Source organism: Tubulanus polymorphus, chromosome 10 (assembly GCF_964204645.1).
Source record: "Tubulanus polymorphus chromosome 10, tnTubPoly1.2, whole genome shotgun sequence".
NCBI classification, from domain to species: Eukaryota; Metazoa; Nemertea; class Palaeonemertea; order Tubulaniformes; family Tubulanidae; genus Tubulanus; species Tubulanus polymorphus.
The window spans coordinates 14,142,246-14,169,731 of record NC_134034.1 but is presented as its reverse complement, the minus strand read 5'-3'; the positions used below and the strand labels follow the sequence as shown (position 1 = coordinate 14,169,731).

The following is a 27,486-nucleotide window of genomic DNA, read 5'->3' as shown; positions in this document are numbered from 1 at the left end:
GTGTCCTGGGTTCGACCCCGCCACGAAAAATGATTAAATAACGCACACACGACTTACAGCAACAATTATCTATATTTATTCCTCATTGTCATGTAACACACCCGGCCTAGTTCCACAGTTGTGAGTTAGAGTTAAAGTTAATTCACTTTCAATGAGTTACCCCAGGGCCCAGTTTCACAAAATGGTTTAACTCTTAAATCGATTTAATTTCTTCATTAATTCAGTTTATCTTAAATCGATTTAGGCCTTAATCCTTTTTGTGAAACTGGGCCCAGGGTTAAATCTTAACTCAACAACTGTGGAACTGGACCCTGCCCTTTTAAGAATAGTAGTTGGACCATCGAATTGAATCCCTCGCATACCAGGGTAAGAAAGAAAAAATGAATCCCTCGAGTAGACACCAGGGGTCGCAGTTTCACAAAAAAGGATGCATTAACTGAATTTGTGAAGAAATTTTATCTGGATCACATCTCACAAAAACAGATGAACTTCATGAACTCAGTTTTTCTTTTTTGTTGATCTTTGATAACTAATCCGTATATGTGAAACCGTACAATCGGTAGGATTTGGTTTATGATGCGGAGTTTCAATCAGATTTAGATGCTGCAGTTTCGCACACTGAATAGCGAGTATTTAATCCCGTCGAGTCCAGTTTCACAGAGAAAGTATGAATCAATTTCAACTAGGGATTTACTTTTTTCTTCAAAATAAAATGTTTGAACGCAATTGGTTTGTGAAACTCTATACCCTAGGCTCAGTTTCTTCAAAAATATTCATTCATTGAGGCGGTGAAGTCGAATTGAGTAAAGTTTTATGAGTAAATTATTTCTATGAAACTGAACCCGTGGGATTTACGTGTGACGCACTGAGTGTGTGTGAAACTGCTGGCGTCTGTAATCACAACTAAAACAACACAGAAAATTCATCTTTATTTCAAATAAAACAGAACAACAGTTCACACGAAATATTATAGTCCCATAATAAAGAAAACCTGTCGATATTTCAACTTTATGGTTTCATTGATTGAGTTACTTAAAACATGTCCATATTACATCATTATACAATATGTGTATCATACAATTTTTTACAAAACCAGACCAATAAAACTGGGTCGTGGGGTACAAACAATTACAAACTATTGCAACCAGTTATCGCTGCTTTACAGCTACATTTAATCTTCAATTTCAATTTTCATTAAAACTTTAAAACCCACTATATAGAAACTTAATAGAAGTAAAAGACACAACATTTTGGAGTCTCTGTAGAGACCATTATCAAGTCTGAAGAAAAACTAAAACAGGGAAAAACAAGTTAATTAGGAAAGTAAAGCGAGTGTTCAGTGCTAAGGTTGAGAGGTTTTGTTATTTTGTGCGTATAGGTTGTTCTAGTTATTTCTTCATTATACTTTTATTATTTTGATTCTGATTCTTGATAAATGAATTTTGCCTTTTAAATTTGCATATAGCAGGGTTTAAATTATATATTCTATGCCCGAGTCAGGCTATTTTTCTATTAGCAAAAATGACACCATAGCTTTGAGAGACGAATCAGGGGATGACTCTATTGTTTTTATGGATATGTGATACACAGTCTATCATCAAACCATCACAAACAGAACAACAGTAGGCTGCCCGTGCCGGTCGGCACAGATAAACAATATTCATTTGGCTCCAGGTAGATGGTTGGTCACTATCCCTGTCAAATGGCAAATTGGTCCCGATCCCCACTTCGTCCTAGAATAGAGAAAACTTGCATCAGCAAATATTACATAGAAAATGTTCGATTGAATTAACAGTCAAATGGGAATTGTTTTCATGACATAATTCGGTAACTAGAATTTATAATTACCTTATAATTCTAGATAATTCAACACCATTATTCAATCTTTGATCACTTTTCAAACTGTTCTATTGGACAAATTTCATGCTGCAAAAAATCATTATACTATGAAAATACCAAGTAATGTATTTATAGCAGTCTGAAATTGGGGCTAAATTCTATTAGAAAATCAATCATTTTCAAACTTGTGTTTAGCAGAATTAAGAATCACACATAAAAATCCTGTACAGAATAATTAAATGTTAGAATATTATGAAATTAGAGCACAGTGGAGTGATGAAATACTCACCATTTCTAAACTCATATCAGATAAGTTCAGTGCCATCTAGCAGGATTTCACTTCCAACAGTCATAATGTCATGAAGTTAAGAGAACTGATGATTTTCTGAGAAAATAAATTCTTAAAACGATAGCAGCAGCTTCAGCAACTAGAGCTTCTTTACTCTTTGAAGGTGAATATTTTTAATTTCTCCAGTTCCAATTTGTGTTGGGCGTATTGCATTCTGGAAAGAGAAAATTATGCCAGAAAATGGTTAATGAAATAGATAGAAACTGCAACTGTTCGATTGACAGAAAACCTACCAGGTTAATGAGTAGTTTATCACAATGTGTCGAGTATATGCAGATTTCTGAGAGGTTTGATGGTAGCTTTAGACTGCGTCCTCAAGTAAAACGTTGATACCTGCCAACATTGACCGATCAAAACATCATTTTCTGGACTTGATTTGAAGATCACCACAAATTACTGCAATAAATCGATATAAAACTCACCGCTTCTGACTTGATTGATTTGTGGAGCGCAATGTTTACTGCAAGTTCAGCTTTATTTTAGACCCTAGAATACAACAGTTGCATAATTTTGATGATTCGAACTTTGACCAGAATAGAAGTGATTGAAAATTCGCCTTCACTGATTAATGTAGCTTCTAATCAGAAAATGAGTTTATAAATATTCAGTCAAACAGAGACTAGAATCTGTAGAGATATTTACCGGTACCGTATCGGTTTTGAGGATCTAAAGCGATGTCCATCTTAAACAAATGTGAAGTGAATTCCCAATGATTACTGTTCACAGATTCTATCAAGGGTTCCAGTTATTTCAGCTCCTAAATACAAATTTTAGAAATTGTCAGTTAAGTTGTTATGAAATAAGAGCAGTTTCACACCAAATCAAACTAAGCCATGATCTTTGAGTGATTGAATGCTGGAAACATAAACAGATAGAATAATTTATATAGAACAGTTCTCTAAAAATAATGAATTTCCAAACAGATTTTACCTGCTGCTGCCGCTGCTGGTAGCGCTGTTGCTGCATGGTGCTAGTACTGCAGGTACTGCCAGTGCTGCTGCTGCAGCTGCTGGTGGCGCTGTGGCTGCATGGTGCTGGTACTGCGGGTACTGCCAGTGCTGCTGTTGCAGCTGCTGGTGGCGCTGTTGCTGCATGGTGCTGGTACTGCAGGTACTGCCAGTGCTGCTGGTGCTGCTGTTGCTGCATGGTGCTGGTACTGCCAGTGCTGCTGCTGTTGCTGGTGGCGCTGTTGCTGCATGGTGCTGGTACTGCAGGTACTGCCAGTGCTGCTGTTGCTGCTGCTGCGGTGTGTATCTCATCCTGTAACTGAGAGTAAAACAGTAATTTTTAGTTCAAAAATAATTCAAAATATCAACAGAGACTGTGAAGAATTCTGTGGAGAAATTCATTACCAGTTTTGTACTTACCTTAAATGAGCCTGTTTAAATAGTAAATTCTATTGCATTCATTTCATTCTGAAAAGAAAAAGAAACAATAATCAGTGACAATAGCGCAGAATGTAACATCTCAAATTATCAATCAATCAGACAGAAACAGTACAGGATTTCTGTAGATTAAACAGCTGTACTTATTTCATACTGATTGTACAGTTACAGATACATGTAACATTGTGTACAGATACAGAGTACAGATCACTGCATTACTTCATCCTGTGATTGAACAGTGATTTAATGTTCTTTCATCTTCATTAGATTCTCATCCGTCTAACTAAAACATCAGAACATTTTAACTCATCTAACCTCCCGACCCTCCCCTCCCAGACCCCTTCCCTCCCGCCCTCCCAAACCCCTTCCCTCCCGCCCTCCCTGACCCCTTCCCTCCCGCCCTCCTGGACCCCTCCCTCAATGCCCTCCCACCTAGCCCTACCTCAATGCCTCCTCAACTCTGTTGTCTCCTCTTCACACACCACTCATCTGTACAATAACTACAAAACGATTTGCCATTTTTCACGATCATATCAATTTCATTTATAAATCAAAATCCTTAATCAATTGCATCATTGATGGGACTCACAGATACTTTCTCTACACATTTTGGAGGCATTCAGATGACTTCAAATGATCATATGCCTGGGTTGGTCTTGAAAATCACATGGCTTCATTTTTACAGATGATTTCTTTATCAATTTCATCAAATTATTCCTATTATTTCTACTCCCTCTAATAAGTATTCACAATATATCTCAGTTTCACGACAAGTTGCAGCAGTCGTCTGTAAACAGATTTCATTTCATCAAATGATGCGAGTTTGAGTTGTAGAGGTTTCATCTACAAAACATCAAACCAAACCTGAGGAACCTAATGTTGTAAGGGAGGGGGAGGTATACCGAGGGTTCACCCGAACCAAGGAAATAAACCCGAACCAAACCTCCACACTCACAAAATGTCGTGAGAAAGGCAAACACAAACCAAGGACAAGAATGATGGCTGAGATCAAAACAATTAATGCTATTTATGTTGCTTCACCAATTCAACATGACGTCACTAAATGAAACCATTGTGGACTATTTCAATACTCTCTACTAGAGGTTTCATATAAGCAAGTAGTTTATGGAATCCTATTCATAAAAGTTATTAATCAATGTTTTTAAACTGCTGATGCAAAATATATACGTCATTAAATAATCTGTTTGATTGTCTTTTCAAGTTAACACTTAAACCCAGTGGAACAAATCAAACTCCAGCCATTTTTCCTTCATTTGCCATTTTTCGTTTTTACTCTTTTCTCTGACTTTTAGCACATGAGTCGAGGTAGGAATAGACCCCTGCGCGCTCGCTAAGCGTGCAGGACACTAAACCTTCGAATTGCTCTCGGACCCTTCTCTTTATATTTCATCTTTTTTGAGTCGAGGTAGGAATAGACCCCTGCCCGCTCGCTAAGCGTGCAGGACACTAAACCTTCGAATTGCTCTCGGACCCCACTCTTTATATCAGCATTTCATGCTGTTTTATTTTATTCACGCATTCGCTTTACATTTTTTCATATGGCTTTTCCTTATTTGTCGTCTCACTAAAATTCTCATCCGTTCCGACTGGGATCAAGTTTAATCTTTTAGAGACAAACAGCAAAAGGTTGTGTTAGTTGCACCAGCAGCTGCAGCAGCATCAGCAGCACCAGCAGCAACACTGATACAGATGAATCTTTCATTAACTACGTCATTTGTTCCATTCTCAAATATTGAGTCATGAGGGCAACAGAAATAACTTTAAAAAACGTTAAATCTTTCATTTATGGCCTTGGTTTGGTGACCTAAGCGTCGAAGTTTGGTTCATAGCCCAGGTTTGGTGACCAAAGAGTCAAAGTTTGGTTCATGGCTCGGGTTTAGTGACCAAAGAGTCAAAGTTTGGTTCATAGCTCTGTTTTGGTGACCAAAGAGTCAAAGTTTGGTTCATAGCTCTGTTTTGGTGACCAAAGAGTCAAATTTTGGTTCATAGCCCTGTTTTGGTGACCAAAGAGTCAAAGTTTGGTTCATGGCTCAGGTTTAGTGACCAAATAGTCAAAGTTTGGTTCATAGCCCTGTTTTGGTGACTAAAGAGTCAAAGTTTGGTCTATGGTTCTGATTTGGTGACCACGGAGGGTAAATATAGCTCATGGCCCTCGTTAAAGGTAAGTCAGTTTTATGGCTCTGGTTTGATTAGCAAATAACATGAGAAATTGAGCGTTGCATATGTTGAATAGGGGAATTGGACTAAACACTCATCACTAGAATAAAGTGAAGAATTATGTTCACACTGAATGGGCTCAAAATCTTGGACTAATTGATTAAGTCTGAAATAATTCTGACTAATTTGAGTCTATCAGAAAATGATGCATTGATCGAAGTCTAAAAGCTATAAACTGACAAATTGATCGAGCACTGATAATATTTTAAATAACAGCGGAGGATGAAATAACTTTCATAAACTGATATGATCATGAAAAATGGCAAAATACACTAGATACACCTCCCCCACGCTTTATCAGAGTCTCATTGTAGTAGGAAGATTGCCGTAGCCTAACTGTAAAAACTACAACTACATCTGGTTGAATATCATTTGTTTTTATGGCTTTTAAATTCAGTAAAATATTTCCTGATAGAAGTATAATTAGTTCGCAGCCCCTTAAATTCTGTCTAGAATAGAATTATAAGTCACAGGTAGAAATAGAATATTATCCTATTCTAAAATGAATATAATAATAGAACAATAGTATCTCCGTGTCAATCTTTGTCCCACCTAGAAATTGTACAGTTTATTTCAGAAATTGTGTCCCATCTTTTTGAAAAGGATAAGTAATTATTAAGGATATCTATGAATAGTGATATACTGTGCCATGAAGGCAAATGAAGAAGTGTGTCCATAAAAGTGATAACAAAACATATCACTTATTCTAATGAGTTCTATACTCTTCTTCCAAAAATGAAGAGTAGGTCTCTGTCTAAGAATCTGCAGAAAAAAGAGGAGGCAGCGATGAATGTGAACTGCATCTCGACTCTCGTCAACAATTTTCTAAGTCGTCCTATACAGTTCTCAGTATTTACAGCCGTTTTTAAAATAGCACAGAAGAAAATACATCTTTCAGCTGGAAATGTATCAGTAAACGGCCAGATATCAACAGTAATTATTACGTATGATTGTTGTTTCATTGAATTATTAATGAAGCCGTGTTTTGATCGGAGCCAAGGAGCAGTTTGTGATCATTCAAAAAATATCTCTCATTCCTGACCACATTAAATAATGGCCCTCAAAATTGAAACGTCCCAATTCAAAAATCTGGGGCAATTATCTCATAACGATTGAGAGAAGTGACGGTGAAATAACGTGCGCACTCACCGGGGATCAAACCCGGGTCTCATAGAAATAACAACCAGTGAAATAGAACGAGTCCAATTGGCCGATGGTTATACAGCTTGTCGTGCATAACAACTGAAACATGACATGTTGCAGTCACGTGTTTCATAATGATTAATCCTTTCTTAGAATAATAAAAAGATGGGACACATTTTCTGAAATATCCTGAACTTCAAGACTAAAACTACGACTAAACCACCTGTACCTGTACCTGTACCTAAACCCTAAAGCCCCACCCTATATCCCTCCCTCCAAAGTCCTACCACCACCCCTACATCCCTCCCACCCTCCCAAGTCCTACCACCACCCCTACATCCCTCCCACCCTCCCAAACCCCATCCCTCCCGGACCCCTTCCCTCCTGCCCTCTCGGACCCCTTCCCTCCCGCCCTCCCTCCCACACCCCTTCCCTCCCGCCCTCCCTCACCCCATCTCTCCCACCCTTCCTCCCAGACCCCTTCCCTCCCACCGTCCCCCACCCCAACCCTCCCTCCCTCTACCCCTTCCCTCCCCCCAACCCTACCCACCCTCCCTAAATCCCGTGGTTAGGTGAGTTGAATGTTCTGATGTTTTAGTTAGACAGATGAGAATCTAATGAAGATGAAAGAACATTAAATCACTGTTCAATCACAGGATGAAGAAATGCAGTGATCTGTATCTCAGTATCGGTACACAATGTTACATGTATCTGTAACTGTACAATCAGTACGAAATAAGTACAGCAGTTTAATCTATAGAAATTCTAACTCTCAAGATACACATGATCTGATTATCAAGAAGGAACATGATTGATAACAGTTGTATTATTGACATCAGGAACCACTTTCATATTGATTAGAAATAACATTTGAGTTGATCACAATTTAGAAAACCTGTAAACCCGCTTACAGAAATAACAATTCCAACCATGAACTGATTATAGCCAAATATTCACCAAAAGAAATTTGAAATGATTGAATAACTGCAACAGGTTCTGAGATTTCATTTCAAAACATGGTTTATAACAAACAATATAAAATTAGTCCCTTAAAATCAATTCAACCACCGATAAATAAATGTAACTTATCTTGAATTTCCACATAGGCTATAGTGATTCCTGACGTCATGCTGAATCCAAGAGTGATTCCCGATGTCCTGTGCTAAATCAAAAAAAAGTCTGGTAGTAAAACACTGATTCCTTGTTGTCCTGTGCTGAATCCAAGAATGATTCCCGATGTCCGGCGCAAAACCAAAAAAGTCTGATTGTGAAACACTGATTCCTTGTTGTCCTGTGCTGAATCTAAGAGTGATTCTTGTTTTCCGGTGCTGAATCAAAATTCCCGTTGAACATGTTGAAGTGATACCTATAATAGACAAATCTAAGATTGTTTTCTTTCCTTAGAAATAACTGCAGAAATATCAAATCTAAAATTCAAACTTACAAATTAGATTGTTCGCTCAAATCTGCAGTTCGTTTATTCACGGGGTTTTTCTATCAACAGTTTAGGTTTTGCATCTAGAGTTCAACATGAAATATAAACAAGAAAGTAATGAAAAAACGAACAGTTTAAATATTATCTGTTTCTGAAACCGATGATCATCATCATCATCAATATCACAGACGAATGGAGGCAAGTAGAGGCATCAATCCTCCCGCGGCAGGAACTCGAACCTGATGGCATCCAGAATGCCACGGTACGAATCCCTGCCACACTAGACCGAGTGCGCAGCAGCTACACGCGCAGCTTAGTTGATGTCATTAATAGCCAATCAGAAATTCAGTTTTATTTGAGCCCGGGTTTTCCCATTTATAGTTCTTCCGTGAAATTTACCTCAGCGATTAACGAGCAATCTGATTGGTGCCGCAAGATTTCGCACGGTAAAGCTGCGCATGTACCTGCGCACCCGGTCTAGTGTGGCAGGGGTTCGTACCGTGGCTGAGTGTAGCGAGCAATGTCATCAGGTTCAAATCCCTCCCATGGGAGGATGTTGGTGTCCGACATGTTTGGAGTGCGATTAATAGGCCTATAGGTTAAGCGACAGATGAAATAAACTTACACTGTTTTCACTGTTTGATGTAATCAGTCGATGGAATCATTTTAGAACAAATTCATCACAAAACAGCGAGGTGAAGCCCATCGTGGTCCAGATATATCAGGATGGAATGACGTCGATATGCTCGACTGAGCGCCACCATATGTGCACTGTTTGCAGGATGTGACTCTGAAATAATATGATTTCCCACAATATCTGAGATGGAATATTTTTCGCCATTTAAACCAATGTTACAAACACTTACCATATATTGAAATACTGATTTCAGGGGTCGGGAAGGAGGGTGGCAATGTTTAGGTGAGGTTTTTGCTTAATTTCGTGTTATGGTAATTCGGTAAAGCACGCCATTTTGATATTGCGTCATAGTGTACCTCAGATTGGGATTCCCGCCGGTAGACTGGTCACCGCCACCTGCATTCGCAAGTAGAAATGGCAACCAGTCGATTGCAGGTCTCGGCTTCTTTTCGATTAGATTAGGTTTTGTATTCTACGCAATATTCAAAGAATTTATTCTAATGAAAACCACGCTCTTTACCAATCTAATCATTCGTTCCGAGGTTTCCGTAATTACTACTTTAGTTCACAGAAATTCCGCTATCGTTATTCATAGGGGCAGCACTGAACGGTTGTAATTTGATGCAGTCTTGCTATTTTACTGCGGCATGTGAGGAATACAGATTTTTCTTAAGTCAAATTTCATTCATCACTCAACACTAGTTTGTTAGAAATTAATAACTGTACCAACATTAGAGCTTTATATAAGGAGAGTAAATTAATGGTATGATAGAATCTCCCTAATTCCGATCATTGGGACCAACAAAATTCATTCGTTTTACGGCAAATCCGGATTTAAAAGTCATTTTCGTGTATATTAATGATTAAATTGACTGTAAATATTATCCGGATTAGACCAAAATTCGGATTAAGCCGATGCGGATTAAACGATTTAGTTTGACTGTATTAGCCAATAGAATCAGTCTTCACCCATCGAACTGGCCCCAGGGCACTAAAATTACCAAGAAACAAACACTGACGAGTGTTGGCCTGTTTAATGAACGCAGAAACCCTAGTGTCCCGACAGAGTACTGTGTACCGACAGAGTACTGTGTACCGACAGAGTACTGTGTACCGACAGAGTACTGTGTACCGACGGAGTACTGTGTCCCGACGGAGTACTGTGTCCCGACGGAGTTCTGTGTCCCGACGGAGTACTGTGTACCGGACGGAGTACTGTGTCCCGACGAGTACTGTGTCCCGACGGAGTACTGTGTACCGACGGAGTTCTGTGTCCCGACGGAGTACTGTGTCCCGACGAGTATTGTGTCCCGACGGAGTACTGTGTACCGACGACGGAGTACTGTGTCCCGACGGAGTACTGTGTACCGACAGAGTACCGTGACCCGACATAGTACCCAGGGGCGGATCCAGGGGGATGGGTAGACAGTATTGGAAGGAAATTTAAGGGCACCTTTCTGATCTTAGGGCACACCCAGTATCCAGTTCAATGCGAGCGCCGAAGGCGCGAAGTCCTTAGAGGGGGGTCTGGGGGCCCACCCCCGGAAAATTTTGAAAATATGGTACCATTTAAAGGCTTTTAGAGGGCTTCTAGAGGCTAGCAGAGCAATCCAGAATAAACGAATCCGAGACAAGATTTCAACACATGCGGATAAAAAATGAAGCTGGCGAACCCATGAAAGAATGGTTGTCGCCAACTTCGCCTAGTGCCCCTATAATCTTTAAAAGTGCCCCTTAACAATTATACAGAATACGGCTAAATGCCCCTTCATTGTTAACAATCGGCAAAAATTGCGAGTACTGTGTACCGACAGAGTACTGTGTACCGACAGAGTACTGTGTATCGACGGAGTACTGTGTCCCGACAGAGTACTGTGTACCGACGGAGTACTGTGTACAGACGGAGTACTGTGTACCGACAGAGTACTGTGTCCCGACGGAGTACTGTGTCCCGACGGAGTACTGTGTACAGACGGAGTACTGTGTACCGACAGAGTACTGTGTCCCGACGGAGTACTGTGTACCGACGGAGTACTGTGTCCCGACGGAGTACTGTGTCCCGACGGAGTACTGTGTATCGGCGGAGTACTGTGTACCGACAGAGTACTTTGTCCCGACGGAGTACTGTGTCCCGACGGAGTACTGTGTATCGACGGAGTACTGTGTACCGACTGAGTACTGTGTACCGACGGAGTACTGTGTCCCGACGGAGTACTGTGTCCCGACGGAGTACTGTGTACCGACAGAGTACTGTGTACCGACGGAGTACTGTGTCCCGACGGAGTACTGTGTACCGACGGAGTACTGTTTCCCGACAGAGTACTGTGTACCGACAGAGTACTGTGTACCGATAGAGTACTGTGTACCGACGGAGTACTGTGCACCGACAGAGTACTGGTTTGAGCAGGGGACGCCTAGGCTCAACGGAGCCCCGCGTCCAGGATTTTTAATGGTTCTATATCAACTTCATGACCCCTTCTTAATACCCGAGAAGTTTCGGAGCCCTAGGGCCACTATCAAGGTCGTGCCGGAAGTTAGAAAAAGGTCGTTTTTCAGGTCTTAACTTAATGCATTTTCGCGAATTATTTGACACTGATTTTCGCGGTTTGAGCAGGGGACGCCTAGGCTCAACGGAGCCCCGCGACCAGGATTTTAATGGTTCTATATCAACTATATGACCCCTTCTAAATACCCGAGAAGTTTCAGAGCCCTAGGCCACTATTAGGGTCGTGCAGGAAGTTAGAAAAAGGTCGCTTTTCAGGTCTCAACTTAGTTCATTTTCGCGAATTATTTGACACTGATTTTCGTGGTTTGAGCAGGGGACGCCTAATTTCTAACAAGTAATGACAATGTTATGAAATTTTCATGACAGGTAATGACGACGACGCAATTTTATCGACAATGATTCTCTTTAATTGTTTTTTTATAACACAATTCGTTTATTTATCCAGTACACGCCGCTTTATTGCGTAGCGTTGCAACAGATGTAGATAAATTACCTAAGTTCACAATCCATGAGGGAGATAGAAACATTTTAAATAGTTAATTGTTAATTCTGGGACTGGGTGTCATCGATACGTGTAATAACGAATGCCGTGTTATGACTTGTCATCGTACAATGTTATGACATTATGACATTGTCATAACAAGTCATAACATTGTCATAACAAGTAATGACAATGTTATGAATTAACGACATAGTAAAATTAACAACTAAAAGCCTGCTTAAAAAAGTGTGTATTCAATGATCTTTTAAAACATTCAACCTTTTCAATTGAACTAAGAGAACTTGGTAAAATATTCCACACGTTAGGAGCATTAACTCTAAACCCAAGATGCCTTCTCAGGGCTTCCATACTTATTCAAATATTTCAACACCGAAAATTCTGATATTTCACCATACTTCACGCATAGGTTTTTAAACCGAATATATTTTGACAGTTCTGTTTTGCAAGCTCGATCCAAAACAAACGGGTATCAGTGAAATATAGTACTGAAAAAGTTGAACGAATTCTGGTCACTTTCACTAGCGTTAGGTGGATGAGAAAGGTTTAATTTATTACTGGCGGCAATCAGGGGTCCGATTAGAAACTGTTATAGTCAGATAATGATAGCGGATATTCTTAGTGAATAGAGTCACCACACCTGACTGGTCAATGTTTAACTATGTTCTCAGTTTTAGCATAAATTGCCGTCAAGATCACTTATGATTTCTTTATCCTCTAATTTAATTCTCCACGTTTCAGTGTGGTAGTTATTCCGGTATTTACCACCCATCTTACAATTTACTGACGTCGATAAATTTAGACGTTTTGTCAAAACTTTTACCGACGATGTTTAGATTCAGTCGGTGAAAACTCTGTATTCTTTCTCAAATATTAAACAAAATCAATTTATCATATATCTGAATAGTATGAATCTTCGGTAGGCTCATTTAACATGAATTCAAAAAGGTATTTTATCTTTAATATTGGCGTCTGATCTTTTCAATTTCTAATTGTTTTTTTCAGGAATCATTCGAATTGGAATCGCATTCAGGATTAATATAAAACGTTTCTGAAACTGAAGGGTTTAAATTTACTTTAAGGATCCTCACTGAATTCATACACACACACAGGAGTCGCAGAATCTGTAAGGTAGGAATAAATATTGATACGATACGATACGATACGATACGATACGATACGATACGATACGATACGATACGATACGATACGATACGATACGATACGATACGATACGATACGATACGATACGATACGATACGATACGATACGATACGATACGATACGATACGATACTGGTCACCACACCTGACCGGTCACTGGTTAACACAATGACCAGACAAACTAACAAACTGCGTTAATCGTCACTGGTGTATGGTCTAGTGGTTAACACGCTCGTCTGGCATGCTGTTGGTCGCAGGTTCGAGTCCTGCTAGGGTTAGGGTTACGGTCGATCTAGGGTTAGGGTTAGTGCCTCAGGTTGGGGCTAATTTTTGGCCCAGCGAGGTATTTGTAGTACGATGATCATCTGTTTGACTCGGGTTGTTTTTTGGTCAATAGATTCTGTACTAACTTATATATTTTGAACACATATATTTGCTTTATCTAGTGGAGGCCACTTTATTTAAAAGATACTTCGCTCAATACAGTAGTTTATTTCTAAATGAATAAAAGAGTTGGTGACATTATTCAATATATATATAAAAACCACAATATCTACTTTACGGTTGGTATGCAACAATTTCCACTCTTTTCCATATAGGTGTCGCTTTGGATAAATGTCTATATCTCTTGACCCAATGGACCGATTACGATTAAACTTGATACACAGGAGCTTAGTAGCACTCGGGGTGGGTGAAATCGCTCTAGGTTGAAGTTACACTGTCCTAAATTGGGTTGGCGAGCCAGGTGCTATTACCTATTGTTTGGGCCTATTTTGCCTTTGTTGAGGCTATTTCATGATTCCTGTCGTCCCCTAAATGCCATTTTGGTGGAAAAAGGGTAATTTATTATTGGCGTCGATGGGGTCTTAATAGAGAATTGTTGTTATCAGAAAAATGATAGCGTTTCGACAGTTTACAAATAAGATAAACTTTTTCGACTTTTACTGAAGTAAACCGTATGACGTAAACATCAAGCGATTAAAATATTCACTTAAGTTTTATTCAGCGAAAAATCATCGAGTTTATTTTGTACGTTACAATTAAGTTCTTCAATTAAACAACTTAGTATAAAAAAAATGATGGTTGGATTTATAATTTTCAATATAAATGGCGGAACTTACTTTTTACAATATTGAATAATTCGATGGTTTAAAAAATACTAATAGAAAAGGAGAAATGGAAGATGAAATGAAATAATTTTCAGATTGACTAGAGAGATTGAGATCTTCTGGTGTTCTACATCTTATGTTCAAAATACACGTATTTATTATAGTGGTACCTGGTTTATCGTGGGCTGATTATATGTACAGTCCGTCTGATATTCAAAGTTTAACAAAATCTGATAAACATGTAGTCCAAAAACTGGGCCCTATAAGTGTCACTTTCGTAATCTTAATTTGCTCTAACTGACATTGAACCACATAACTACGCGATAGGGGGAAATGTTCGTATTCTCAAAGCGTGGATTCCCGAACATCATCTACGGTGAATCAAACAGTGAATCGGTCGATACCGTATACAACTAGTGAAGATGGAGAAATTCAAATTTGATCAGTGTCATTAATTCAAGTCAATTACAGATAATACAGTCGTCTGTCAACAAAACGGTTACTATTATCAGTCACCAGCTGTCCTTGTACAACAACGCGCGTCACACATATAGACAATACAGATGTAGAACGATAACCACACTCAAACGTGATGAACGGATAATAAGATAAAATCCCACTATTTACAGATTAAAATAGTGGGATTTTATCTTAATACAGATGTTTATTACTGTAGAAATTGTTTTTTAATTTCGAGGTTTTACTTGAAAAAGCCGCCATCTTGATTTTGACCTTTTAAAGAACATTTCACATTTAAAATGTAGTTTTAGATTTAAATAGCTATATCAGGAATAAAACACGTTATTGATAGTTTATATCATTATGATGATATTTATGTAAAGAAGACAGGTTCTGTTACGGGTGATGAAGCTCTGCAGTTTTACACCCGGAGACGGTTTAGGACGGCGTCCAGAATAGACTGAACGAGCTCCAGAGTGTGGAAGGTTTTTCTATTGTATCGAGTTTGCCGGGTTTTGATCGTCAGTTTGTACGTAAACATCGACCATGATTAGTGGAACTCCACGTATTGTATTCTAATTTATATCTTGAGTGTAAAAAAAAACGTGAAATTTATTTTAGATTAACACAATGTATTTCTCAAGTTGAGTGTGAACTGTTGGTTTGATCTGAATGCAGTGGAACACAATATCTGAGTGACTGTTAAAACCCTTCCAGGATTGGCACTGTCCCCCAGAGATGATTTTGGTAAAACCAGTGTCTCTGGTAAACTTTGCATCATTCAGAATCTACTCAACCAAAATAAATAAACTTGAAACCAAATTTTAGAATCTACTGGGCTTCATTTCTGAATGATTGTCGTTTGTTTTGACTGGTGCGTTGTCATGGTGATGGCAAGGTGATATTCTGGATCCGATGTCTGGAAAAATAGTAATTCCTCAAAACAGAGCCAAATTTCATACTGAAATCAATAACTACACTTATTTTCATCGATATGATAATGAAATGAGTTTATTTGAGCAAAATATGTTATAGAAATTTATCACAGAAATATAGAACTTGTCGATGTCGGCCGCGCCCCGCTGATAAACTAGGTGAAATACCTCTCCGATTTAAGTTATTAAGTTTCTTTGTTTGAAATACCGGTATTTTATTGGGAATATTTTTCACATAATTCTTCAGTGAACTATTGCACGGAAATCGCAACAAATTCCTAATTTCGTGGTTTTATTTCCCGCAACTATCAATTCGGAGCGGCATGTAAAGTCTACCGCGGGCACTATCGTGAACTCTTTAGTTGGTGCCCGGAGCGCTAATGCCCCTGAGCCCTAGTCGACCTCGATCTGCGCGGACTACAGAACTAGCCCTCCCAAGTGGAGTATGTCCCATTTAAGAATGATGGCGGACGAATCAATCGAAATTTACACTTGAAATATTTAGAAGCTTCTCTTTCAACGCAGAAGTGAATGTCTTCAAACCATTTCAACATTGAAAAACAGTAAGTAAATTTACTTATGAATCGAATACTTTTGTTGTACGGTTGAAGGTGATTCGAGATGGAAGGTGTCGGAACACAGGGGCTTGTCACAATGAATTCCGTCACAATTTGATGGACGGATGGATGACACCAGTTGCCAGTATCCCTATCTAGGTATGACTGCAGTTTAGGTGTCCCTAATGGTATGTACCTAACCTTACAATAACACTATTCTTTAATAACACTAGCGCCACCCAGTGGATAGGTGACCCAAACTGCAGTTAGCCCCCCTATCTATATAAGGATACTGGTGTGGTCCATCCTCCATCAAATGGTGATAAGCTCCTGTGTGTTGGACATAAAACCGCCATGTCGAGCTAATGCGTGTAAAACTGTCGGCCGACATTCAAGATTCAATTAGTAAAATGTATATCTAGTGTGGATTGAGGCCTAATATAAACTATTACTATCAATACAGAGCATTTGAGCATTTCGACCGCAGTATCCTAGGTACTATATATAAAAAGACTGAGGATACTGGGGTCAAAATCCTTTTGTGTCAAGTCCCTGTAATTGCTATCAACACAGATAAAGAATTTGACCCCGCCGATACCCTTGATTTTATAGTGCTTTCTCTGACAGGTTTCTATGTTTATTTCAGGGTGATGCTCTACTAATTAACTGCAGTCATCAGGAAGTTCAAGAAATAACTGTTTGCAATGAAGTGAACAAGTGATCCCTCGATTCAGGTTGATATATCTTAGGCCCTAATCACAGACCTCTAGAAACTAAATAGTTTCAGTGGTGTTTTAAAACAGAGTTAACCAAAATCCAAGCAGGTTTTCAGCGCCGTTCTCAAATCATTGATGCCATCATGATTTGAAAGCTTGTCAAAGATTGCGGCTCAATTTACTGTGTTTGGGACTAAACAAAAATTTTGCTGCGATGAAATTTACTGTGGAAATATCAAACATGTTTGAATGGTGCGATTCACCTGCTGCTGAGCAACGAACATGCTGCAAATTTCGATTCGAAATCTGTAATATGATTCTTATAGTGTTCCCTGCTCTAAGTCTGAACCAATTTACCGTTAAGTCTTGTATGAAAAAAAGATTGTAACACTGAAAATTCTTGACATTAAAAGCATTTTTAATCTGTTTTCATTTTTTATCTGATGAAGAAATAATGATTTTCTTTGTTTTGTATTATTTCAGATGTAGGCCTAACGCTAGAGTTTTGTTTATTCTACTCAAAAGAAGATGATGTTTAGATCAGGTTTGTTTAGTTACTCTTATTCATGTCGAATATTTGATATGATTTTTGTGAATTGCTCTAATGATGTTATAATGAACGTTGTTTGATTTATTTTCAGTCTAATGGAGGAGGATCTCAATAACTGAAACCTGCGACACGTCTACACCTGAAATTGACTGCGCGTCAAATGAATGAATTATTGAATCTAAATGACTGTGATGTTTCATGCTGATTGGAGGATTTGGAGGAATGTCTCAGGTTCGAACCCAATGACTGTGTTGCGATGTCCCAGGTTCAAACCCAGTGATTCTGATCAGATGATGAACCAAGGTGTCTTATTACTTCACATACATTAGTTACATGTTCGCCACCTCTTGGAATTTTGCTGAACCACTAAATTACTGGAAAAGCTAATTGCGACGGTTGGCAAAATGAGTTATATATCGCAGGCGCCATCTATCGGAAATTTGAGTTGTGAACTTTTGATCTGAACACATTTTATCACAAAATCTGAGTGACTAAAAGCCCTTCAGGGATAGGACAGTGAAATTAACCATCAGTACTGAAACTCTAACTTTGCATCATTCAAAATCTACTCAACCAATATAAACAAACTTTTAACCAAATATAAGAATCTACAGGGCTTCATTTCTGAATGATTGTTGTTTGTTTTGACTGATGCGTTGTCCTGGTGATGGCAAGGTGAATTTCTGGATCCGATTTCTGGAAAATTAGTAATTCCTCAAAACAGAGCCAAATTTCAAACTGAAATGAATAACTACACTAATTTTCATTGATATGATAACAAAATGAATTTATTTGAGCAAAATATTTCATAGAAATATAAAATTAACCTCGAATGATGATACTGGAGGCCGTAATGTTGAGTCCGGGTGACCCCTAGATACTTCAGACCGCACAGATGATGATGAAAACTGTCATGAAAACTGTGTTCTCCCCTTCTTCAGAATCAAGCTATAAATTAAGAAAAGATATTTGCATTATTTACTTAAAAGTGTCATTATTGCTTAGGCTACATTCTGCTTTCATCAATATCAATATCTATAAGCCTATGTGCCCCTAGAGGAACCTTATCTATTTTCTGAATTGATAATCAATGGAGTTTCAATGCACCTTATTTCTTATGCATCATCTATGGGAAATATAGAATGAAATTTATTCAATGAATTAAACTCTGTGTCCGTGATTCGAACCCTGTAACTTGCCATTGGATGTTGAAAGAGAGGATTTTTCCCGGGTTCCAGCGTCCACATATTTGACACCAAATTTCACCAAATTTTCTTTCCAAACAAAAACTAACTCATTTTTACTATAGAATCAATCTTATATAGGTCTATGTAGTGTTAATGGAAATAAATAGAAATATATTTATAAATAGACGATTATTTCTTTATATTATGGTCTGATTGATGATGCATGGTCTTTTGGTCCCCTTCTTTTCCCTGCTTAGGATAGCGGACGAACAGCAGGAAAACTGGAATAATCATTTGTCATATCCCAAACACCCCCGTCCCCAGACGCGCGTCCACATGTGGTATAAGTCAAACCTCGGACTACATTAATCGCTACCTGGGTTCAAGTTGACATGTTTGACTGAGTTTGGACACTTATTCGATCAGTAACTTTGAGCCTTTATTTCGCTTCTCTTGCCCCCATCCCCGACCAGTACATGGCGCCTAATCGTATATCAAAGGAGTCTCATCAACGAACCTGTTCGTTGTACGTTCGTCGTCCGATAGAATTGAGAGAATTTTGCCCTCCATATGATTTCTACATAATGATATGCTGCAGTCACATGTATCATATTGTCTCGTGCGCGACGCCGTCTATGATATCACAAACATAGACCCGTCTAGTGAGAGGGTAGTCGCATCTTCAAGTTCTTTTTTTACAGATATCATTAAAAACGGCGATAAACCTTTATAAACACCCCTATAACCTCAATCAGTAAAGTATCGAGGATGGAACTATCCCCGGCTCGATATTTCAAGATGTATGTAACAAATGGACCGATCCCGCATCCCGCTGTCGCAATAGCTCATCCCCCTATTGTTGCAACACAATAGAACACGCCACAATTGAAATATCCCGCGCACTAGCAATAGACGATATCCCCCAATTGAGATAGATTAGCCAATCAGCGGCCGCGTACTGGAGCGTGCCTGGGCTTGTCGCAGGCGCCGGGAAATTCGATTTCATCGAATAAATCGTAATGTCAGTCGAATCGTGCGCCATCTTTCGCTATTCTGATTGGATTTTACTCGGAAAGGAATTAATCCAATCGGGAATCGTATGTTCATTACGGAGAAATTGTTTTTGGAAAGTTTTAAGATTGTATGAACGGAAAAAATTGGAACATTTTCAACCGAACTTCGATAGAAAATTTCGCCTGAAAACTAGATTTTGTGAACGTTTAAAGACTTGGACACGGAATCAAATTGACTCAGGATTGGATTAACTATGAAATAACTGGATCAGGTCGGAAACTGGTGAAAAGTTGCAGTTTTGTAGGTAGGAAAAATTTCTTAATATCAACGACTGTAATCATGTTATTTGGGTTTTTATAGGGAAATATATTATTATCATTATAGGAAGTTTACAAATATCTTAAACATTCAGAACGCAGGACATAGAACTTCACTACCCGAATTATATACGTAATCTAGTATATAGTTCGTTAATACGTTATCAAAACTTTCAGCCGTTTATTTTTCTTACCGATTCTAAATACCCCTCCTTTTCAAATGGGCTAGATATAACATTTATATTTTGTTTTTATACGTGACTCTTGCATGAAACTTATTTTTCTTAAGTCACTTGAACGTGATGATGTTGAGCAGCAGGGCTTTCAAAATATAAGTTGCGGCTATGTCAGCCGTCGCATCCCACTCTAGTAAGAATCCTGCGACGGCTATGAAATACCTCGTCTGAGGAATACAGATTTTTCGTAAGTCAAATTTCATTCATCACTCAACACTAGTTTGTTAGAAATTAATAACTGTACCATCATTAGAGCTTTAAGGAGAGTAAATGGTATGATAGAATCTCCCTAATTCCGATCATTGGGACCAACAAAATTCATCCGTTTTGCGGCAAATCCGGATTTTCGTGTATAATTAATGATTAAATGATTAAATTAAATGATTAAATTGACAGTAAATATTATCCGGATTAGACCAAAATTCGGATTAAGCCGATGCGGATTAAGCGATTTACTTTGACTGTATCAGCCAATAGAATCAGTCTTGGAATACAGAAAGACGTTCACGATTGAGTTATGTACAAATACCGATATGAGAAAAGCTTAGATTCACCTCCTAAGCCATCACCCATGGAACTGGCCCCAGGGCACTAAAAAGGCTATTACCAAGAAACAAACACTGACGCGAGTGTTGGCCTGATTAATAAACGCAGAAACCCAAGTGTTGGCCTTGTACCACACTGACCACACGTATTCACAAACTAAGTTAGCCACCAGAACTCACCGGTCTAGTGGTTAGCGTGCTCGGCTGGCATGCTGGAGTTCGCAGGTTCGAGTCCTGCTAGGGTTAGGGTTACCGTCGATCTAGGGTTAGGGCTAGTGCCTCAGGTTGGGGCTAATTTTTGGCCCAGCGAGGTATTTGTAGTACGATGATCATCTGTTTGACTCGGGTTATTTTTTGGTCAATAGATTCTATACTAACTTATATATTTTGAACACATATATTTGCTTTATCCTTAGAGGCCACTTTATTTAAAAGATACTTCGCTCAATACAGTAGTTTATTTCTAAATGAATAAAAGAGTTGGTGACATTATTCAATATATATAAAAACCACAATATCTACTTTACGGTTGGTATGCAACAATTTCCACTCTTTTCCATATAGGTGTCGCTTTGGATAAATGTCTATATCTCTTGACCCAATGGACCGATTACGATTAAACTTGATACACAGGAACTTTTATCAAGTAGCACTCGGGGTGGGTGAAATCGCTCTAGGTTGAAGTTAAACTGTCCTAAATTGGCTCCAAACAACGTGAAATTGGTAGTTAGGCCTACTACGAGTACGGGTAGAACACAGTTTGAAATCGTATCGTTGTAGGTTATCGTAAAGAAGATGAATACGACGATTAACAGTACAAATATCGATATAGACACGGTTTTAGTCGAGACATTGATCGCCGGGTTTAAACATTCCTGGATATGACCATGTTTCACAATTAAATTCTTCTTCTAAATGAGGACGACCATCGATCACGTGTCTAATCGCATCATAATGGGTACGGGGTGTCCCGCGTTCGAACCAAGTAATTACTGATACTGGTTCAGAGTGGTCTTGATACTGAGAAGAGGATGTACAGGGGTGACCCCAGTTCGAACCCAGTAATTACTGATACTGATTCAGAGAGGTCCCGATGCTGATCAGATGATGTACAGGGGTGTCCCGGGTTCGAACTCAGTAGTGGTCCAAGTTGTCCTGATGCTGGATAGAGGATGTACAGGGGTGTCCCGACCGTACGGTGCTGCCGCTATGCTCATCGTTAGCGGGATTTCCGTACACTAACTGAAGTCAACTCTGGCAATCGTCGTGCTGTCCAGTTATACTCCGTAACCCTTGCTTGCCAGAGTTGACTAACGTTAGTGTATGAAAATCCCGCTACCGATAAGCATAGAGGCAGCACCGTACGGTAAAATGTTGATATCTTAACAAAAGTAATTACTGATAACTGATTCAGAGTGGTCCTGATGCTGAATAGAGGATGTAGAGGGGCATCCCGGGTTCAAATCCGGTCTATTGGTACTGATTCTGATTGGTCCTGATGCTGAATGGAGGATGTACAGGGGTATCCCGGGTTCGAACTCAGTAATTACTGATACTGGTTCAGAGAGGTCCTGATGCTGATTAGATGATGTACAGGGGTGACCCGGGTTCGAACCCAGCATTATTCTAGGTTGTTGGGATCATTCATTTATTACGTACGCATAAAATTTGAAATTTTCAACCCCCCCCCCCCTCTGTACGCAAAATCGGCCATTTTCTCATATACATTAAGGATTACGTACGCAATTGCACTGACCCCCTCGCCCTCCCCTAATGCGTACGTAATAAATGAATGACCCAGTTTCTCGAAAAATGATAAAATAACGCACACACGACTTACAGCAAAATTTATCTACATTTATTCCTCATTGTCATGTAATGCACCTGCCTTTTTAAGAATAGTAGTTGGACCATCGAATTGAAACCCTCGCATACCAGGGTGAAAAAGAATAAATGAATCCCTCGAGTGGACACCAGGGGTCGCAGTTTCACAAAAAACGATCCATTTTTTAAATGAATTTGCGAAGAAATTGATCAAATCTCACAAATCTTTGATGATAATTAATCCGTCGGTAGGATTTGGTTTATGATGCGGGTTTCAATCAGATTTAGATGCTGCAGTTTCGCACACTGAATAGCGAGTATTTAATCCCGTCGAGTCCAGTTTCACAGAGAAAGGATGAATCAATTTCAACTTGGATTTAATTTTTTCTTCAAAATAAAATGTTTGAACGCAATTGGTTCGTGAAACTGTACCCTAGGCTCAGTTTCTTCAAAAATATTCATTTATTGAGACGGTAAAGTCGAATTGAGTAAAGTTTTTTGAGTTAATTATTTCTATGAAACTGAACCCGTGGGATTTACGTGTGACGCACTGAGTGTGTGTGAAACTGCTGGCGTCTGTTATCACAACTAAAACAACACAGAAAATTCATCTTTATTTCAAATAAAACAGAACAACAGTTCACACGAAATATTATAGTCCCATAATAAAGAAAACCTGTCGATATTTCAACTTTATGGTTTCATTGATTGAGTTACTTAAAACATGTCCATATTACATCATTATACAATATGTGTATCATACAATTTTTTTTACAAAACCAGACCAATAAAACTGGGTCGTGGGGTACAAACAATTACAAACTAATGCAACCAGTTATCGCTGCTTTACAGCTACATTTAATCTTCAATTTCAATTTTCACTAAAACTTTAAAACCCACTATATAGAAACTTAATAGAAGTAAAAGACACAACATTTTGGAGTCTCTGTAGAGACCATTATCAAGTCTGAAGAATAACTAAAACAGGGAAAAACAAGTTAATTAGGAAAGTAAAGCGAGTGTTCAGTGCTAAGGTCGAGAGGTTTTGTTATTTTGTTCGTATAGGTTGTTCTAGTTATTTCTTCATTATACTTTTATTACTTTGATTCTTGATAAATGAATTTTGCCTTAAATTTGCATATAGCAGGGTTTAAATTATATATTCTATGCCCGAGTCAGGCTATTATTCTATTAGCAAAAATGACACCACAGCTTTGAGAGACGAATCAGGGGATGACTCTATTGTTTTTATGTATACGTGATACACAGTCTATCAAACCATCACAAACAGTAGGCTGCCCGTGCCGGTCGGCACAGATAAACAATATTCATTTGGCTTTAAACTTAAAAATTGCAGATCTGAAATAAGTGGCAGCATATCAATCTCCAGGTAGATGGCTGGTTCCTGTCCCTGTCAAATGGCAAATTGGTCCCGATCCCTACTTCGTCCTAGAATAGAGAAAACCTGTGTCAGCAAATATTACATTGAAAATGTTCGATTGAATTAACAGTCAAGTGGGAATTATTGTTTTCATGAAATATTTCGGAAACTAGAATTTATCATTACCTTATAATTCTAGATAATTCAACAACATTATTCAATCTTTGGTCAATTTTCAAACTGTTCGATTGGACAAATTTCATGCTGCAAAAAATCATCATACTATGAAAAAGTAACGTATTTATAGCAGTCTGAAATTGGGGCTAAATTCTATTAGAAAATCAATCATTTTCAAACTTGTGTTGAGCAGAATTAAGCAGCATCAGCTGCAGCAGCATCAGCCACACTGCTTCCCGGAGAATCACGCATAAAAATCCTGTACAGAATAATTAAATGTTAGAATATAATGAAATTAGAGCACAGTGGAGTGATGAAAGACTCACCATTTCTAAACTCATATCAGATAAGTTCAGTGCCATCTAGCAGGATTTCACTTCCAACAGTAATACGGTAATGTCATGAAGTTAAGAGAACTGATGATTTTCTGAGAAAATAAATTCTTAAAACGATAGCAGCAGCTTCAGCAACTAGAGCTTCTTTACTCTTTGAAGGTGAATATTTTTAATTTCTCCAGTTCCAATAAGTGTTGGGCGTATTGCATTCTGGAAAGAGAAAATTATGCCAGAAAATGGTTAATGAAATAGATAGAAACTGCAACTGTTCGATTGACAGAAAACCTACCAGGTTAATGAGTAGTTTATCACAATGTGTCGAGTATATGCAGATTTCTGAGAGGTTTGATGGTAGCTTTAGACTGCGTCCTCAAGTAAAACGTTGATACCTGCCAACATTGACCGATCAAAACATCATTTTCTGGACTTGATTTGAAGATCACCACAAATTACTGCAATAAATCGATATAAAACTCACCGCTTCTGACTTGTTTGATTTGTAGAGCGCAATGTTTACTGCAAGTTCAGCTTTATTTTAGACCCCAGAATACAACAGTTGTATAATTTTGATGATTCGAACTTTGACCAGAATAGAAGTGATTGAAAATTCGCCTTCACTGATTAATGTAGCTTCTAATCAGGAAATGAGTTTATAAATGTACAGTCAAACAGAGACTAGAATCTGTAAAGATATTTACCGGTACCGTATTGGTTTTGAGGATCTAAAGCGATGTCCATCTTAAACAAATGTGAAGTGAATTCCCAATGTTTACTGTTCACAGATTCTATCAAGGGTTCCAGTTATTTCAGCTCCTAAATACAAATTTTAGAATTGTCAGTTAAGTTGTTATGAAATAAGAGCAGTTTCACACCAAAATCAAACTAAGCCGTGATCTTTGAGTGATTGAATGCTGGAAACATAAACAGATAGAATAATTTATATAGAACAGTTCTCTAAAAATAATGAATTTCCAAACAGGTTTTACCTGCTACTGATGCTGTTGCAGCTGCTGGTGGCGCTGTTGCTGCATGGTGCTGTTACTGCGGGTACTGCCAGTGCTGCTGTTGCAGCTGGTGGTGGCGCTGTTGCTGCATGGTGCTGGTACTGCGAGTACTGCCAGTGCTGCTGTTGCAGCTGGTGGTGGCTCTGTACGTAGCTGCATGGTGCTGGTACTGCAGGTACTGCCAGTGCTGCTGTTGCAGCTGGTGGTGGCGCTGTTGCTGCATGGTGCTGGTACTGCGGGTACTGCCAGTGCTGCTGTTGCAGCTGCTGGTGGCGCTGTTGCTGCATGGTGCTGGTACTGCGGGTACTGCCAGTGCTGCTGTTGCAGCTGGTGGTGGCGCTGTTGCTGCATGGTGCTGGTACTGCAGGTACTGCCAGTGCTGCTGTTGCAGCTGGTGGTGGCGCTGTTGCTGCATGGTGCTGGTACTGCGGGTACTGCCAGTGCTGCTGTTGCTGCTGCTGCTGCGGTGTGTATCTCATCCTGTAACTGAGAGTAAAACAGTAATTTTTAGTTCAAAAATAATTCAAAATATCAACAGAGACTGTGAAGAATTCTGTGGAGAAATTCATTACCAGTTTTATACTTACCTTAAATGAGCCTGTTTAAATAGTAAATTCTATTGCATTCATTTCATTCTGAAAAGAAAAAGAAACAATAATCAGTGACAATAGAGCAGAATGTAACATCTCAAATTATCAATCAATCAGACAGAAACAGTACAGGATTTCTGTAGATTAAACTGCTGTACTTATTTCATACTGATTGTACAGTTACAGATACATGTAACATTGTGTACAGATACAGAGTACAGATCACTGCATTACTTCATCCTGTGATTGAACAGTGATTTAATGTTCTCTCATCTTCATTAGATTCCCATCCATCTAACTAAAACATCAGAACATTTTAACTCATCTAACCTCCCGACCCGACCCTCCCCTCCCAGACCCCTTCCCTCCCGCCCTCCCACCTGGCCCACCCTCAAAGCCCTCCCACCTAGCCCTCCCTCAATGCCCTCCCATCATGCCTCCTTAACTCTCTTGTCTCCTCTTCACACACCACTCATCTGTACAATAACTACAAAACGATTTGCCATTTTTCACGATCATATCAATTTCATTTATAAATCAAAATCCTTAATCAATTGCATCATTGATGGGACTCACAGATACTTTCTCTACACATTTTGGAGGCATTCAGATGACCTCAAATGATCATATGCCTGGGTTGGTCTTGAAAATCACATGGCTTCATTTTTACAGATGATTTCTTTATCAATTTCATCACATTATTCCTATTATTTCTACTCCCTCTAATAAGTATTCACAATATATCTCAGTTTCACGACAAGTTGCAGCAGTCGTCTGTAAACAGATTTCATTTCATCAAATGATGCGAGTTTGAGTTGTAGAGGTTTCATCTACAAAACATCAAACCAAACCCGAGGAACTTAATGTTGTAAGGGAGGGGGAGGTATACGGAGGGTTCACGCGAACCGAGGAAATAAGCCCGAACCAAACCTCCACACTCACAAAATATTGTGAGAAAGGCAAACACAAACCAAGGACAAGAATGATGGCTGAGATCAAAACAATTAATGCTATTGATGTTGCTTCACCAATTCAACATGACGTCACTAAATGAAACCATTGTGGACTATTTCAATACTCTCTACTAGAGGTTTCATATAAGCAAGTAGTTTATGGAATCCTATTCATAAAAGTTATTAATCAATGTTTTGATGCAAAATATATACGTCATAAATAATCTGTTTGATTGTCTTTTCAAGTTAACACTTGAACCCAGTGGAACAAATCAAACTCCAGCCATTTTTCCTTCATTTGCCATTTTTCGTTTTTACTCTTTTCTCTGATTTTTAGCGCATGAGTTGAGGTAGGAATAGACCCCTGCGAGCTCGCTAAGCGTGCAGGACACTTAACCTTCGA

At 38.9% G+C, this 27,486-nt stretch overlaps 1 long non-coding RNA gene across 1 annotated transcript; it reads left to right on the top strand.

Annotated features, from left to right (window-relative positions):
* Positions 1-16,161: 16,161 nt before the first annotated feature.
* On the top strand, positions 16,162-18,354 carry LOC141912127 (uncharacterized). Its single transcript, XR_012620128.1, has 4 exons — positions 16,162-16,260; positions 16,901-16,988; positions 17,454-17,514; positions 17,612-18,354. It is a non-coding gene; the product is annotated as an uncharacterized LOC141912127 (long non-coding RNA).
* The last annotated feature ends 9,132 nt before the right edge of the window (positions 18,355-27,486 follow it).